At 49.7% G+C, this 17334-nt stretch overlaps 1 protein-coding gene across 1 annotated transcript in view; it reads left to right on the forward strand.

Annotated features, from left to right (window-relative positions):
- LOC147092900 (EH domain-containing protein 1) overlaps window positions 1-17334 on the forward strand; it is a 56300-nt gene that overhangs the window by 23968 nt on the left and 14998 nt on the right. The window lies entirely within an intron of this gene.

Here is a 17334-nt window from a genome sequence, read left to right on the forward strand (position 1 = left end):
TTCTGGCAAGGCTGATTCGGCTTGAAGGCCAGTGTCGGGTTCATCGGGCTCCAGTATCACCGGATCGGAGGTAGATATGGGTATCTCTACTTCATCATTAGATGTATAGAGTGGTGGTGTAGGTTGTCCCTTTTCGGATGACTTGATGATTTGGTCAGCATGGTGCCTTATTATGCTGTCTCCGATGTCCACGGTATACATCAGTGGTCCTAATCGTGTGCAGATAGTTCCAGGCTGCCATTTCTCGGTACAGTAGTCCCGGGCCAAAACCGGTTGGCCTATCTGGAAGGCCCTAGTTGGCCTTTCATTCATGCCCTGAAACTGCCGGTTCTCCACGTCCCTTCGGATGTTGGGCTTGACCAAATCCAGCCGGCATCTTAGGTTTCTATTGTAGAACATCATGGCGGGAGTTTGGTTAGGAACCATATGCGTTGCATTCCTATATGCAAATAAGAAGTTATCCACCTTGTGCTGAAGTTTTGTCTTCATTACCCATGGCCTTGATGGCCTTCTTGAAGGTCTGGACAAACCTTTCAGCCAATCCATTGGTGGCGGGATGGTATGGGGCGGATGTGTAGTGCTTTACCCCATTGTTCTTTAAGAACTTTCTGAATTCTTCGGACACAAATTGCGGTCCATTATCAGAACATATCTGCTCCGGCAGCCCATTCCTGGCAAATATGGTCCTTAATACTGTGATGGTTTTTTCCGTGGTGGTGGAGGACATCTTTATTACCTCCGGCCACTTGGAGTGTGCATCAACTGCGATTAAGAACATTGAGTCCATAAGTGGACCAGCAAAGTCGATGTGCACCCTTTGCCAGGGAGATGAGGGCCACTCCCATGGATGTAGAGGGGCCTGTGGCGGAGCATTTTGGACCTTCTGGCATCCTAGGCAGCTCTTGGTCATGTCTTCGATGTCTCCATCGATACCTGGCCACCATACAAACGCCCTAGCTAGGTTCTTCATTTTCACTCCACCCAGATGCCCCTCGTGAAGCTCCTTTAGCACTTTATCCTGGAGTTTGGGTGGAATCACCACTCTGGATCCACACATCAAGGTTCCTCGGCACACTGACAACTGTTCTCCTCTTTGCGAGAATGCTGGCAACAGTGGTTCGCCATGTGCTGGCCATCCCTTCACTGTTAAATCGTAGACCCGTGAGAGTAGGGTCATTTCTTGTCTCCCTTTCAATGGCAGAATTTGTCACCGGTAGACATTCCACTATGGTAGAGTGGAATATCTCTACTGGGTCTACTGTAGGTGCCTCTTCTATCGTTGGCAACGGTAGGCGTGATAAACCGTCAGCATTCCCATGCTGTTTTGACCCTTTGTATTCAATGTTGTATTGGTGTGCCCCTAGAAAAAGGGACCACCTCTAGTCTTTGTGCCGTCATAATGGGGACACCTTTTTTAGGGTTGAATATGGAGATGAGGGGTTGATGGTCAGTCAGCAAGGTAAATTTTTGTCCGTGTAGGTAATGGTTGAATTTCTTCACGCCCCATACCAGGCTGAGTGCTTCCCTGTCTATCTGGGCATAGTTACGCTCAGCTGAGTTCAATGAGCGTGACGCAAAAGCTATCGGCCGTTCCGAGCCATCAGGGAATCTATGGGACAATACCGCTCCTATGCCGTAAGGGGATGCATCGCACGCCAGTCTGATTGGTAGTGATGGGTTGTAATGAGCCAAAATTTTCTCGGATGTGATTAAGTCTTTACATTTATGGAAGGCACGTTTACAGTCTTGGTTCCATTTCCAAATCACTCCTGTCTGTAGAAGATCATTAAGAGGGTGTAGAATAGTTGATAAGTTCGGTAAAAATTTATGATAGTAATTTATTAATCCCAGGAATGACCTTAATTGTGAAACATTTTCAGGTGCTGGGGCTTTTATAACTGCTTCAATTTTTTCAGGTGACTTATGCAACCCTTCCTTATTAATTATGTGGCCACAATATGATATCTGATTTTGGAAAAATTCGCACTTGGGGCGATTTGCTCGTAGGCCCCGTTCTTTCAGCCTAGTGAGCACCTGCTCCAAATTGGCAAGGTGCTCGTTGTCGTTTTCTCCTGTTACAAGGATGTCGTCTAGGTAACACTGAGTCCCCGGAATCCCTTGCAGGACTTGCTCCATAGCTCTTTGCCAGATAGCTGGAGCTGATGCTATTCCAAAAACCAGTCGATTGTACTGGTACAGGCCTTTGTGTGTGTTTATTGTGAGATACTTTTTAGAGGTCTCCTCAACCTCCATCTGTAGATATGCCTGTGCCAAGTCAATTTTGGTGAAACGTTTCCCTCCGGATAGTGAGGCGAAAATATCTTCTCTCCTTGGAAGAGGATACTGTACCGTGTGAAGGACCGGGTTTACAGTCACCTTAAAGTCCCCACAGATGCGAATTTTTTTCTGTTCCTCAGTTATTTTTCAATTTTTTTCATGACTGGAACGATGGGTGTTGCCCATTCGCTCCAATCTATTTTGGATAATACGCCTGCCTTTTCCAAATTCTTCAGCTCTGCCTCGACTGCCGGACGTATTGCGTATGGCACCAGTCTTGCCTTAAAAAATTTTGGAATTGCTGTATCTTTCACTTTTATTGAGGCGGTGATGCCTTTCAAGGTTCCTAGTTTCTCTTGAAACGCTTCTTTGGCGTTGGCCAAGGTGTCTTTTAATCGTTCAGGTATGATGTCATCATTGTTTTTTTCCTTACTGGTCACCGTCAGTGCCTGAATGGAGTGCCAGTCTAAACGTATCTTCCTTATCCATTCACATCCCAATAACGGTGGACCACCATCTTGTAGAATGTATAAATACAACTTTTGTATTTCTTTGCCATTGTATACCACAGGCACCCTTATTTTTCCTTTGGGGTAGACTTTCTGCCCCGTATGTTTTTAAGATAATGGATGTGTCTTTTAGAGGTATATGCGAAAATAGCCTCTCGTAATCTCGTCGATTTATTACGGTTAGAGCTGATCCTGTATCTAGCTCCATTTTAACTGGGGACCCTGCTATTGTGAGGGTAACCCAAATGGTTTGGTAATCCTCTTTGGCAAGTACATTATGTAATTTGAGACAGCTTAGTCTCTTGTTTCCGGAGTCGCTATCGCTATTCTGGTCTTCGGAGCTATTGTCCGTCATCATTTGTACCTTCCTGTACTTTTCTTTATTGATTTTTTGTTTTCTGTCAGTGGATTTATTTTGTCCAGATTGGCATACCCGTGCAATGTGTCCAATCTTACCACATTGCCTGCATGCTTTGCCCTTGAACCAGCAGTCCCTCTGGTTATGGGTGGATCTGCCGCAGCGATAACATCTTCCGAACTCCTGTGTCATTTTATGGGTGCCGAAGTCCTGTGTCTCTTGTTGTATCTCTGCAGCTCCTTTTGCTGCTGCTTCGTATGATACAGCCATACTGAAAGCTTTGTCCAATGTTAAATCTTTTTCAGAAAGCAGTTTTTTTTGTGTTCCTTCACTTAAGGGACCGCAAACAAATTTGTCTCGAAGATAATCCGAAAGTCCTGCTCCGAATTGGCAGTACTTTGATAGCTTTCTTAATTCGGTTAGGTAATCAGCGTTACTTTCATTCTTGTGTTGATTTCTCTTGAAGAACTTGAATCGTTCCGCTATCAGCAGCGGTGTTGGGTTTAAATGCTCCTGCAGGGTATCAACAATTTCTTTAAAAGTCTTGTCCTTTGGTTTGGCTGGAGTGATTAAATTTCGTAACAGCCCGTATGTCTTCGCACCCATTAAGTTCAGAAGTACTGAAGCTTTTTTTTCATCTGTTATTCCATTTGCAGTGCAATAAACCTCTACTCTTTCCACGTATGTGGTCCAATCTTCTATTTCGCCATCAAAAGCCTCAATATTACCAGATTTAGGCATTTCAGAAGATATGGCGCTTCCCGCGCTTTTTTTTTTCCTCTAGCAACGATATGGTGCTTCCCGCGCTTTCCCACCGCTGCTACCGATAACAATGCTGTTTTACTGTGGTTTCCGTTTATTCACTGTTGGAGACTCGTTCCCGACGGAGGTCTAAACGCTGACCTGCTTGCCGCGCCGGCCGTCTCTCGAGTGCACCCTCCCAGTCCGTTATTGCTTGCCTCCGATTTCGCTGCCTGTCTCAGCTGTAGAGCCCGACGCTGGAGCTCCAGCCTGACGCCCAGGAAGGATTAGCGCAGTACCTGTCACCAGCTTGGGCAGCTGGTGAAACCACAGTTTCTCTTACTTCCTTGAGTCTTCTGGACGCTGGAGGAATCGATGTCCTTGAGGTGCTGCCGAATTGCAGGTAAGTCCGTTTCCACTTCGTCGCCACTGTAGTGTCCGTGTGTAGATAAAGACACTGAAGACAGGAGTTGGTTCATAGGTATTTACTAAGCAAGTCTGGGGGGGGTTTCTAAAGGATATACACAATACACAGGCTTATATAGCCCAAGTGGCAATTACCGGCATTACGCACACCTGGGGCTCTTAAAGGCACATACACCATAATTGCTCTTCAAGGCACATACACCACAGCAGGATGATTACAAACAGCCCTGGTTCCGTTGGCAGCGCTCACTCTTTGCCTCCAGGCACTAAACGCCAGTTGTCGCTCGCTGGCTGAGGCCAGTTAATGCACGTGGTCTCCTGGTTCTGTGCCCAGTTATCTGACTACTTGTAAGCAACAACTTGCATTTATACAGCGCCTTTTAACGCAGTAAAACGTCTCCAGGCGCTTCACAGGAGCGACTATCAAACAAAATGACACCGAGCCACGTAAAGGGAAAAAACAATCTTGCATTTCCCAAAGCGCTTCGCTGCCGACGAAGTACTTTTTGAAATGTAGTCACTGTTATAATGTAGGAAACATGGCAGCCAATTTGTGCACAGCAAGCGCTCTCAAACACCAAGTGATAATGACCAGATCGTCTGTTTGAGGGGTTGATTTTGAGGGATAAATGTTGGCCCAGGACACCGTGGAGAACTCTCCTTCGAAATAGTGGGCGTGGGATCTTTTATGTCCACCTGAGAGCAGACTGCCCCTCCGCGCCGCCCCTCCGACAGTGCGGCGCTCCCTCCGCGCCGCCCCTCCGACAGTGCGGCGCTCCCCTCCGCGCCGCCCCTCCGACAGTGCGGCGCTCCCCTCCGCGCCGGCCCTCCGACAGTGCGGCGCTCCCCTCCGCGCCGCCCCTCCGACAGTGCGGCGCTCCCCTCCGCGCCGGCCCTCCGACAGTGCGGCGCTCCCCTCCGCGCCGGCCCTCCGACAGTGCGGCGCTCCCCTCCGCGCCGGCCCTCCGACAGTGCGGCGCTCCCCTCCGCGCCGGCCCTCCGACAGTGCGGCGCTCCCCTCCGCGCCGGCCCTCCGACAGTGCGGCGCTCCCCTCCGCGCCGCCCCTCCGACAGTGCGGCGCTCCCCTCCGCGCCGCCCCTCCGACAGTGCGGCGCTGATTTTTGTGCTCTGGTCTCTGGAGTGGGGCTCGAACCCACAACCTTCTGACTCAGGCGAGGGTTCTGCCCACTGAGCCATGGCTGCCACTATATAAGGAGGTATTTGGACAGGTGACCAAAAGCCTAGTCTGGCAGGTTTTAAGGAGCGTCGTAAAGGATGAGAGCGAGGTTTGGGGAGGGATTTCCAGAGCTTAGGGCCCAGGCAAGTGAAGGCACGGCTGCCAATAGAGGGGAGTGGGGGATGCGTAAGAGGCCAGAATTAAAGGCGTGCAGATTTCTCGGAGGGTTGTAGGCTGGAGGAGGTTCTGGAGCTAGGAAGGGGTGAGGCGGTGGAGGAATTTGAGAACAAGGCTGAGAATTTTAAATTCGAGGTGTTGCTGGAACGGGAGTCACTGTAGGTCAGTGAGCACAGGGGTGATGGGGGAACGCAAGGGTGCTGTTCTCAGGTTTGGCTATTCAGTTCTTTTGCTGGTGATAAACAGAAGACACCGTCCCATAATTAACAGGAGGATTGTACAGGCTGTATTGTAGTTATTGACTACATTGCTCTGTTCTGTATGTGAAGGTTGTATTCCCGAGACTGAAATCACTTCAGCAATTTTGTCCTTTCCAAACTTGAAATGTCTGGAGAGAACACTGAGCTGTAACACTGGGTACAGTACTGGTGGGTACAGGTCTGTCACTAACACTGGGGTACAGTACTGGTGGGTACAGGTCTGTCACTGTATAATGGGTACAGTACTGGTGGGTACAGTCTGTCACTAACACTGGGGTACAGTACTGGTGGGTGCAGGTCTGTCACTGGGGGTGGGTGCAATCTGAGATGTATATTGCAGAATACTAGTGTTTGAATTTATTTTGACATGTTGGGACTAGTACCAACATTACATTCAGTGACAGGAAATGAGTACGAAGACACTTGTGGTTCTTGCTGTACCCTCAATCACCACACATTGGTGGAAGATAGTAATTCAAGTGTGCAGGACCAGTCACGACAGCTCTGGCTGTTATCTGTACTGCTTGTATCCGGCAATACTTGGAAACTCACTGGTATCTCCCTGGCTTCAGCTAGCCCAGTTAATGGCTCCTAGTTCTAAAACTGGATAGTGCCCATGTGTGCTTTTTGCTGAGGTCAGCTATGGTAACTGCCACAGAGGGGATAGTGGAAAGCCGCAGTGATCGATTGATCCTGGTTTGAGTTCACGGTGTCTTAGTCTGTCCTGTTATCAGTGGTGCTGGCCTGGGCTCTGTCACAGCACACTCATCTCCTAGTCAGAAGGTCGTGGGGTCGAGCCCCACTCCGGGACATGAGCCCATAATCTAGGCTGACGCTCCCAGTGAGGAGTGCAGTACTGAGGGAGAGCCGCACTGTCGGAGGGGCGGTACTGAGGGAGCACCGCACTGTCGGAGGGGCGGTATTGAGGGAGCGCCGCACTGTCGGAGGGGCGGTACTGAGGGAGCGCCGCACTGTTGGAGGGGCGGTACTGAGGGAGTGTCGGAGGGGCGGTACGGAGGGAGTGCCGCACTGTCGGAGGGGCGGTATTGAGGGAGCGCCGCACTGTCGGAGGGGCGGTACTGAGGGAGTGTCGGAGGGGCGGTACGGAGGGAGTGCCGCACTGTCGGTGGGGCAGTACTGAGGGAGCGCCGCACTGTCGGAGGGGCAGTACTGAGGGAGCGCCGCCATGTCTGTGCTGCCTTTTGGATGAGACGTTAAACCGCGGCTCTGTCCTCAAGTGGATGTAAAAATCCCATGGCCACTATTTGTAGAAGAGCAGGGGGAGTTCTCACCGGTGTCCTGTTCAATATTTATCCCTGAACCAACATCACTCTTTAAAAATAAAAATAAATAAAAATCTGGTCATTATGACTGTTTGTGGGAGCTTGCTGTGTGCAAATTGGCTGCCACGTTTCCCTACATTACAACAATGACTACACTTCGAAAACACTTCACTGGTTGTGAAGTTCTGTGGGACATGCGAAGGGTCATGAATGGTGCGTTATAAATGAAAGTTCTCAAGTCTACAATGAGCAGAGGTACAATTGCAGGGAGTTGAGTGGGTGGGGTGAGGCACCAACATCAGAATGGAACTGAAACTGCCTCAGGAACAGGGTAGGTGGACCTTGTTCAGATGAGCCTGCACAGTGACAGAGTTCAGCACGACGAGGAGGAGCAGCGAGTAATTCCTGTTGAAGAATTATTCCCAACTACCAACACTGAGGCCAGTTCTGGTAAATTGAGAACTGCAGCCCTTGCCAATGACTAACAAGCGTGGGCAATGATCCACTGGGCTTTCCCCTGGTTCCGAAACCAGTCCAGGAAGGGGTTTTCCGTATCCTGTGGGGAAGGGGGGGGGGGGGTTGGAAAACAGTGTGGTTACACTGGAATTCATGGACGATACTTTGCTGGAGCATGTCCCAATGTTCTGAATACAGGCCGAGCCTGGTGCCAAAGGGCTTACCAAAGGCAGGCTTGGATTCCATTAAGTGGGGTCAGTTATCTCCAGGGGGCGGGGGGGTTGGTTTCAGGCCTGTCCAGATACAGGAAACTTTTTTTTATTCGGGACCGACGTGGTGCCGGTTCATCAAAAATTCCAGATAACCAAAAGCTATAGTAATATAAGATAGTATAAAGCAACAAACCCTGTTGCTTAGCAACAGGTGCAGAACAATGGCCACAAGTTCCAAGAGTCTCTGTAGCTTAGCAACAGCTGCAGCCACACCCTTGCACAGCAACAGATGGAGGAAGGCAAGTAATAAAACTTGCCTGAACCTACTGCTGAATTTTGCCGGTTAGCTGAGATTTCTGGTTATTTAGGTGCCAGTAAATCGAAAGTTTCCTGTAGTTACAAGTGGACAAATGGACTCCCAGCCCAGCAGAGTCACTCACTTTCACTTCCCAAATAGTGGCGATGGAATCTGCTGTTGCAAATCCCGCTGCACATTCCACAAGCTGCCTTTATTATTCTAACGGTTTGGATTAGCCTCGGTAAGCCTGCTGCACTTTGCCAAGCTGGCTTTGTTTCCAGCGCAGTGAGCACTTTCCAAAAGCCCTAATATTTAGATGCAAGTGGTTACCGAGTAACATCCCGGTGATCGCTTCTGAACAGCGCTGGCATTCAGCGGTCGAGCGCTGCCTGGAGCAGCTGCACGGCTTTCTCGACTTTGCAACCCGTTTTGAATAAATCCGCTCTGTGGAGAGTGATCCTGTAAACTGACAGGGAAATGGAAAGTGCATACTTTGCTTGCCCCTGGCTTGATGTCCAATGCCACGTGTCCCCAGGAGAGAGACACTCCCACCTCCCTGGGTGGGATGTATCTGACTTGACTTCCTCCCGCGACGGAGCGGGAATACGCCTCGCTTTTTAAAAATTCTCCCTCCTCGCTCCCCCCCTTCCTATCTCTGTAACTTCCTCCAGCCCCACAACCCTCCCAGATCTCTGCACTCCTCCAATTCTGGCCTCTTGCGCATCCCCCGACTTCCATCGCTCCACCATTGGCGGCCGTGCCTTCAGCTGTTTGGGCCCTGAGCTCTGGAATTCCCTCCCTAAACCTCTCCGTGCCCCCCCCCCCCCCCCCCCCTCTTTTAAGTCTCTTAAACACCTCCCTCTGACCAAGATTTCTGGTTGCCTGTCCTAATATCTCATGGAGCTCGGTGTCAAATTTTTGTCTGATAATCGCTCCTGTGAAGCCCCTTAGGATGTTTTACAATGTTAAAGGTGCTGTATAAATGGGAGGTCTGATTGTGACTCCCTGCCACTGTCCTGTGGCCCTCCTTGCCTCTAGCAGTTTGTGTTGGGAGGCTCTCTCGATACATTGGTGCAGTGAAGGTTTCCAATAGCCTCCCAGTTCATCTGGGAGATTATTTTTTTTGGGTGCTGGGGTAATTCTTGGCATCATGGCTGCCCACTGAAATGCATTTTATAAACTCTCATTCCAGCCTACCGTGCAGTGTTTGCATTCTTGTCATGACTGTGTGCGTGTGCTGGGGAGCAGCGAGCCGTTGAGGCAGCTTTTCCTTTTGGTTTCTGTCGCCTTCACCACCACCCCCCCCCCCCCCCCGCCCCTTCTCGCTCCAGCTCCCTTTCGAGCTCAACATAGCCCCTCGGGGAACTCGCAGCTAACCTAAACTGGCTGCAGCAGGGTCATCAATCGAATGATCTTTAACTTGTCTATTTTAAATGCTGTCAGCACAATCTTGCGATTTAAAAAAAAAAAAAAAACGTTTAAACATCTTTACAGCCTTATCTGATTTGCAGGGTTTTTTTTAGATTTTTAGGGCCTGATCTGATCTCTCTACTTATGGTTCTTAAAGGCAGGATAAGAAAAGAATTATTTTCACTTCTACTGTGCCTTTAACAACCTCTGGATGCCCCTAAGCTCTTTACAGCCAATGAAGTACAGTTTTGGAAATGTTGTAATGTAGGAAACGCGGCAACCAATTTGCACACAGCAAGCTCCCACAAACAGCAATGTGATTATGACCAGATCGTGTTTTTTTTTTTTTTTTTAAAGTGATGTTGGTTGAGGGATAAATATTGGCCCCAGGACACTGGGGAGAGCTACCTCTTTGAAATAGTGGCCGAGGGATCTTTTACGTCCATCAGATGGGGCCTCGGTGTAACGTCTCATCCGAAAGACGGCCCTGCCGGCGGGGCGGCCCTCCCTCAGCGCCGGTGGGGATTTTGTGCTCAAGTCCCTGGAGTGGGACTCGAACCCACAACCCTCTGACTCCAAAGTGAGCGTGCTAACCGCGGCTGACGGTGATCAGGGGTTGGGGGAAATGTTCCCGCTGAGGTGCGGCAGCGCAGTAATCTGAAAGCTCCCGCGCAGGCCGCTCACCGGCTTTTACACTGCGTACCGCGCATGTGTGGAAATTTAAAGGGACTGCGCAGTAAAAGAAACGAGTCACGCAGAACAAAGTGCGGCTCACTGAATAGTGTGGAGGGGTTTATTGGGACAGACTACCCCAGATAAGCACTGAGCTGTTTTGCACCTCTGAGCTCTGAGCTGCCCGCCTTGGCGCAGTCACTAACGCTGTTCTGTGCAGAGTCCAGTGCATTGTTAGTCTCGATAGTTCAAAGTACTGCATGACTGAGCTGTGTGAATGTGTTGTGCATCAGCACAAAACGGCAGGGGGTTTCCACGTTTGTCCACCAAATCCCTGGTTTACTCAGCACTGTTAACACCAGTCTGCTTCCCACTGTGCAATGAGCGACATGCAGGCTCTGTGCTGGCAATGGGAGGTAGATAGTTTAATCCCCCGAGTGACTCTAGAATGAGGTTCGAGAAGATTTCCCCTGCCCAATCCAGGGCCCCTGGGGAGTGACTGTGTACCACACAGAGCAGGGAGATCTCTGGTTCACTCGTCAGGCTGTGCTGAGGTTTACAGCACAGAAGGGGTGGCTTTCAGCCCAGCGTGTCTGCCAGCCGATGGAGCTCTCCGGCCTAATCCCACTTTCCAGCTCTTGGTCCATAGCCTTGTGGGTTACAGCACTTCAGGTGCATATCCAAGTACTTTTTAAATGTGATGAGGGTCTCTGTCTCTACCACCCTTTCAGGCAGTGAGTTCCAGACCCCCACCGCCCTCTGGGTGAAAAAAGTTCTCCTCAACTCCCCTCTAATCCTTCTCCCAATTACTTTAAATCTCTGCCCCCTGGTTATTGAATTCTCCACAATGGAAATAGGTCCTTCCTATCCACTATCTGAGCCCCTTATTTTATACACTAATTATGTCTCCTCTCAGCCTCCTCTGTTCCAAAGAGAACAGGTAGATGAGCAGTAGGGATAAAATTGACCACCGTGCCCCTGTGGGGGTGGGGTAGGAAGTCTAGTCATGTCTGAAACGTGTACATGTGTGGGCGAGGGCAGGACCAGACTCGGCGGTCTCTGGATCCCTGCCAAAGCTTGCTTTCTCGGATCATGCCAGCACCTGTGGAACGGTGCCTATTGGGAGGGTGTGACCAGTGACTGGAACCGTGCCCAAGGTGTATGGGGGAGGGTATGAGCCATGACCACCTAGAAGTACCAGGACATCAGGTGCATGGCAACACCGTCGCCTTCAAGTCACGCACCGCCATGACTTGGGATATATATCTGCCGATCCTTAAGAAGCAGGCCATTCGGCCCTTCGAGCCTGCTCTGCCATTCAATGAGATCATGGCTGATCTTCTGCCTCAACTCCATTCACTGGCCCTATCGCCATATCCCTTGATGCACTTACTAGTCAGAAATCTATTGACTTCTGTTTTGAATATACCCAATGACTGAGCCTCCACAGCCCTCTGGGGTAGAGAATTACAAAGATTCACCACCCTCTGTAAAAATTTCTTCTTATCTCAGTCCTGAATGGCCTACCCTTTATCCTGAGGCTGTGGCCCCTGGTTCTAGACTCCCCAGCCAAGGGAAACATTCTCCCTGCATCCACCCTATCAAGCCCTGTAATAATTTTGTATGCTTCAGTGAGATCCCCTCATTCTTCTGAATTCAAGAGAATACAGGCCTAGTCTACTCAATCTCTTCTCATACGACAGTCCCGCCATCCCAGGAATCAATCTCGTGAACCTTCATTGCACTCCCTCTATGGCAAGTATATCCTTCCTTAGGTAAGGAGACCAAAATTGTACACGGTACTCCAGGTGTGGTCTCACCAGGGCCCTATATAATTGGAGTAAGACTTCTTTACTCCTGTACTCCAATCCTCTTGTAATGAAGGCCAGCATACCATTTGCCTTCCTAATGGTTTGCTGCATCTGCACATTCACTTTCAGTGACTCATGTACAAGGACACCCAGGTCCCTTTTGAGCATCTGCATTCCTCAATCTTTTGCCATTTAGGAAATACTCTGCCTTTGTTTTTTCTACCAAATCTTCATTGTCGCTGTGTCAAAATCCTGGCACTCCCTCCCTTGCAGCACTGAGAGCACCTTCACCACACGGACTGCAGCGGTTCAAGAAGGCGGCTCGCCACCACCTTCTCGAGGGGAAACTGGAGATGAGCAATAAGTGCTGGGCCTTGCGACGCCCACATCCCAAAAATGAATGAGTCATCACCTAGCCATGTCCAGTCACTGCAGGTCAACAAAGCAGAACAAATGCTGAACTTTGACCAAATTAGTACAATTCTGAGGAGTTCCTGCTGAGGCAATACTGTGTGTTCATCTCGGGCCACTGAGGCACGAGAAGAGGCACGAGAAGTGCCACGAGACTGATCCATGCTGTCGCAGGACTGAGTTATAAAAACCCCCTCTCCGCCCTTGAAAGGCTGCAATGGAGGAAAAAATGTTCATTTATAACAGCACCTTTCACGACCACCGACCATCCCAAAGTGCTTTACAACCAATGAAGCACTTTCTGAAGTGTGGTCACTGTTGTAATGTAGGAAACGTGACAGCCAATTTGCGCACAGCAAGCTCCCACAAACGGCAATGCAATAATGATCAGATCATCTGTTTTAGAAGTTGATTGAGGATAAATATTGACTAGGGCATTGGGGAGAACTCCCCCTGCTCTTCGAAATAGTGCCGTGGGGTCTTTTACGTCTACCTGAGGGAGCAGACGGGGCCTCGGTTTAATGTCTCATCCGAATGACGTCCCCTCCGACGGCGCGGCGCTGCCTCGGCGCCGCCCCTCCGGCGCGATGCCCCTCCCTCCGACGGCGCGGCGCTCCCTTGGCGCCGCCCCTCCGACGGCGCGGCGCTCCCTCGGCGCCGCCCCTCCCTCCGGCACTAGCGCTCCCTCCGACAGTCCGCCTAGATTTTTCTGCTCTAGTCTCTGGAGTGGGACTCGAACTCACAGCCTTTTGACTCCAAGGCGCGAGTGCGACCCCCGAGTCGCGGCCGACTGAGGGGGGCTTTGAAATGATGCGGCACTAAAGTGAAATAGAAACCGTTAATCATGGGCACAGGTTGACGGCTACTTCCAAGAAGCGATGAATGCATTGATTAATCCCAGAACCCGAGCTATTGATGAGGCTGTTGGGTGCTGTGATGGGGTGACTGAGTTTCCGTTGATTTGTTTTGAAGGTTGAGCGAATGTTCACCTCCAATACAACTAGGGGCCATCAATATGAGATCGTCACTAATAAATCCAATCGGGAATTCAGGAGAAACTTCTTTACCCAGAGAGTGGTGAGAATGTGGAACTCGCTCCCACAGGGAGTGGTTGAGGCGAATAGTATAGATGTGTTTAAGGGGAAGCTGGATAAACACGAGGGGGAAAAGGTTATGCTGATTGGGTGAGATGAAGAGGGGTGGGAGGAGGCTCCTGTGGAGCATGGACCACTTGGGCCGAATGGCCTGTTTCTGTGCTGTAAACACTCTGTAATTCTACATGCTGTTTGACTCTGAGCCTGCTATATCCCACAGTGGGGTATTCGTAGTATGATTGGTCGTGTCCTGTGCTCTTTCGGCCTGTCGTGCCTGTGCCTGCTCTTCAGAGCTCTCCAATTAGTCCCACTCCCCCCTGCTCTTTCCCCGTAGCCATTCAATTTTTTCCCCCTTCAAGTATTTATCCAATTCCCTTTTGAAAGTGACTATTGATTCTGCTTCCACTGCCCTTTCAGTCAGCGCGTTCCAGATCACAGCGTGGAAACCGTTTCTCCCTGTCTACGCTTCATGATCTCGGACGCATTAAATCTCCCCTTAACCTTCTCTGCTCTTGGGACAACCCCAGCTTCTCCAGTCTCTCCATGTCACTGCAGTCCCTCATCCCCTGGTACCATTGTTGTAAATCTCCTCTGCGCCCTCTCCAAGGCCTTGTTGCCCACAATTGGACACAATGCTCCCAGCTGGAGCCTAACCAGTGATTTGTAAAGGTTTACCAAGCCTTTCACCCCTCCTGTGAATAGAATGTCTGTGGGATTTGGCAACTAGACGGCCTGTAGCTGGTACAGCTCCGCAGTAGTTCCCTGTGCCGGGACTTCTCGTCCCGTGCGACTTGCGAACTAGAGTGTTCACGTGATGGGGTTACAGCTGAATGGGGTCCGGACCCATTCGACGATGAACATCGCATCTCAAAGTGTGAACGTGCCTTTGGGTGTGGATTTACAGGGATGAGTGGTGTCTGAAGCTTGCAGCTGTTTCTCCACGTGATCCCGGGGACCAGACTCCGAAAGCTGGAAGTGCGTGAATCTCCCGGTTCATGTTTCCCACAACATCTGAACAGCTGTCGCTGCAGCGCGCGACGACTCCAATCAAACAGGGTGGCTTTTAAACTGGACGCGGCCATTTGACATCGTTAAATACCTGAACTGGTTTGTCTTTTAAGAGCAAGGCCGTGCAGTAATCCAGTGTGAAGGGTTGAGGAGGAGGGGAGAGAGGCGAGAGATCATGATTGCACTTGCCTTTGTGGAAAGAGAAACTCATTTCGACAGTGCCTTTCGCCACCTCTGGGTGTCACAAGCGCTTTACGGCCAACGAAGTACTTTTTTTTTGAAGTGTGGTCACTGTTGTAATGTGGGAAACACAGCAGCCAATTTGTGCACAGCAAGCTCCCACAAACAGCAGTGTTACAATAACCAGATCATCTGTTTTTAGTGATGTTGGTTAAAGGATAAATGTCAGCCCCAGGACACCGGGGAGAACTCTCCCTGCTCTTCTAATAGTAGCCGTGGGATCCTTTACATCCCCCCCCCCCCCCCACCGAGAGCAGACTGATCCTCTGTTTAACGTCTCCTCTGAAAGACAGTACAGCACTCCCTCAGTACCTGCACTGGGAGTGTGGGCCTGGATTATGTGCTCAAGTGTGGGCCTTAAACCCACAACTTCCTGCCTCCGAGGCAAGAGTGATGCCAACTGAGCCAAGCTGACACCTAATCATAGATTAGTCCAGCACAGGAGGAGGCCATTCGGCCCATTGAGTCTATGCCGGCTCTTTCGAAGAGCAATCCAGTTAGTCCCGCTCTCCCCATATCCCTGCAATTTATTCTCCTTCCAGTATTTATCCAATTCCCTTTTGCAGGCTACTATTGAATCTGTGTCCACCGCCCTACCAGGCAGCGCGTTCCAAATCCTCACCACTCGCTGTGTTTATTTATAAAAAAAAAAAAAAAAAAAAAATTTCCTCATGTTACCTCTGGTTCTTTTGCCAATCACCTTAAATCTGTGTCCTCTGGTTATCGACCCTTCAGCCATTGGAAACAGTTTCTCCTTATTGACTGTCTAAACCCTTCATGATTTTGAACACCTATCAAATCTCCTCTTGACCTGCTCTAAGGAGAACTTCTCCAGACTATCCACGTAACTCTAATCCCTCATCCCTGGAACTATGCTAGTAAATCTCTTCTGCGCCCTCTCCAAAGCCTTCACATCCTCCCTAAAGTGCGGTGCCCAGAATTGGACATGAGACTCCAGCTGGGGTTGAACCAGTGTTTTATAAAGGTTGAGCCTAACTTCCTGGCTCTTGTACTCTATGCCGCTATATTTATAAAACCTAGGATCCCATATGCTTTGTTAACCTGTCCTGCCACCTTCAAAGATTTGTGCACAAGCAGCCCCAGGTCTCTGTTCTTGCGCCCCATTTAAAATTGTACCGTTCAGCTTGTATTGTCTCTCCTCTTCCTAACAAAATGTATCACCTCACACTGCATTGAATTTCATCTGCCAGGTGTCTGCCCCATTCCACCAGTCCTCTTGAAGTCTATTACAGGAAACTTTTTTTATCCGGGACCGGCGTGGTGCCGGTTTATCAAAGTCCGGATTACAGAGCGGTGTAGTAAAAAGTACGAGAGCCCTGCACACAGCAACATATCCAGGCGTCCCTGTTGCTTAGCAACAGGTGCAGGAACCCTGGCCACAAGATCCAGGTGTCCCTGTTGCTTAGCAACAGGTGCAGGAACCCTGGTTACACGGCCACAGATCCAGGAACGGCCACTAATATGAAGTAAAACTTACCTGAACCTACTCCTGAATTTTGCCGGTTAACAGATTTCCAGTTATTTAGGTGCTGGTAAATCGAGTTTCCTGTACTATCTTCCTGTGTTTACTGCACTTCCAAATTTTGTGTCCTCTGGCAAATTTCAAGATTGTCCCCTGTACCCCCAAGTCTTTGTCATTGGTGTATAATCGACCCATTGAGCTGTTGCAGGGAGAAGTAACCAGGCTTGATTGCTGGTGTCAGAGGGAGATCTTTAGATTCGCAGCGAGACATCGCTGACGGATATAGAAAATACGGAACTGCACAGAGGAAGTGGACCAGGAACAACACTCGGGTTAGCCTTTGGCCAAGAGGGCACAGTGCCAGGGCGCGATGGGCACTTTGGCCCAGAAATTCGGGTCGGGGGCTTCCCGCGGGTGCAAGCCCCCGACCTGCACTTACCTAGCGCGCCAGCCGTTGAGCTGTGGGCCCCCGTGGTATTCCGATCCTGGGCCGCCTCCAACTGCCGGCGCGCAGTGCTTGCGTATCCCAGGGGCGCAGTTTGTTTGAAGCATCCCCTGGGATCACGTGGGCCATGGAGAGCCAATGGTAGCAGGGAATGCTTCATAAGTTTGACAGGAAGATCTGTCAAACCTATAAATACTATAAGCCCCAAAAATCACATCTCAAAAAAAAAAAAAAAAAAAAAAAAAAAATTTTAAAATCACATTTTTTAAATAAACTATAAATTACATGAAAACTATTTTAAACAATTTACATTAAAAAAAAATACATTTTCTAACGGGGCTAAAAATAAACTTGCTTTTCTTTAAAGTATTTAAAAATAATAAACCTGTGGGGAAAAAAAAATGTTTTAATTAATTCACCACTTACCTTGTTAAAAAGCAGGCCTTGCAACTGCTTTTTACATGTCCTAACTTCTGGAGACTTGCCTTCCTGGAGAAACCTGGGGGGGGGAAACGTAAGTTCGATGCGCACGCGCTGCCTCTCCTGCGCACGCGTTCGACCTCTGAACCCCTTTCAGGGGAACGG

This window comes from Somniosus microcephalus, unplaced genomic scaffold (genome assembly GCF_052327205.1).
Source record: "Somniosus microcephalus isolate GS21.2 unplaced genomic scaffold, FLI_Smic_1.0 unresolved_chr2, whole genome shotgun sequence".
NCBI lineage: Eukaryota > Metazoa > Chordata > Chondrichthyes > Squaliformes > Somniosidae > Somniosus > Somniosus microcephalus.